Genomic DNA, 772 nt, shown 5'->3' with positions numbered 1-772 from the left:
TGAAACAAAAAAATACAAGACAAAATTTGAAGAAGTGATACCAACTATATAGTCCAAATTTTCATTTGAGATTTCGGTCTGGATTTGTAGGTCAGTGCAAAAAGAATATTTTCACTCTAGTTCATTGCTGGATAATAGAAGTCTTCATATAACAATCATTTGAAAGTGGCTAGTGAAACTAAAGAAATGAGCTTTAAACAGTATTTACTTTTATCAGTTTATTTATTTATTGGTACTAGGAATGGAACTCATGACCCCTCATTGCCAGGCAAGCTCTGTGCCACTGATCTGTATCCCCTGACCAACAATATTTGATTTTAAATCGTTTAAAACTAACATCTCTGGTTCTGAATCCAGGCCAGCGGTTTTCTGAATCTGTTGATTTCAAGCAGGAGCCTAAAGAGATATCTTTGTATGATCTGTTGGCTGTTTTTGAACTTTAGAAGTGTAATGATCAGTTCTTTAGAAAGAAATAACTACACTCCATGCCTATGGTGAGCCCTCTCCCACAGAAAGGGAGGCCATGCCCCCCAGTGAGGCCACTGCAGCTGGCCTGGAGGAAAGGAAGCCCAGGTACTGCAGCCCACATCAGGGGATACTGATACACTGATGAGCAGCTTCTCCCACCCCTGCACCTGATTACCCGCCTGGGAACCTGGGATTGTATGACAAAGGAAGAGGGTGCAATCTCAGATCTCCATCCCACCCAGAACAAGTCCAGAATGCTTAAAAACTAACATCTATGTCCTTTGCACTTATATACTATCATGAC

The 772-nt window shown here is 40.9% G+C and overlaps 1 non-coding gene across 1 annotated transcript; it reads left to right on the top strand.

Annotated features, from left to right (window-relative positions):
* The first annotated feature begins 341 nt into the window (after nt 1-341).
* LOC111758495 (small nucleolar RNA SNORA2/SNORA34 family) lies at nt 342-478 on the top strand. The gene has a single exon (XR_002792681.1). It is a non-coding gene; the product is annotated as a small nucleolar RNA SNORA2/SNORA34 family (small nucleolar RNA).
* Nucleotides 479-772: the final 294 nt, after the last annotated feature.

This window comes from Cavia porcellus, unplaced genomic scaffold (assembly GCF_034190915.1).
Source record: "Cavia porcellus strain 051 isolate PalLab524CR breed Dunkin Hartley unplaced genomic scaffold, mCavPor4.1 scaffold_6, whole genome shotgun sequence".
Classification (NCBI taxonomy): Eukaryota; Metazoa; Chordata; class Mammalia; order Rodentia; family Caviidae; genus Cavia; species Cavia porcellus.
Note: the sequence above shows the minus strand (reverse complement) of the source record. Positions and strands in the feature narration are given on the sequence as shown.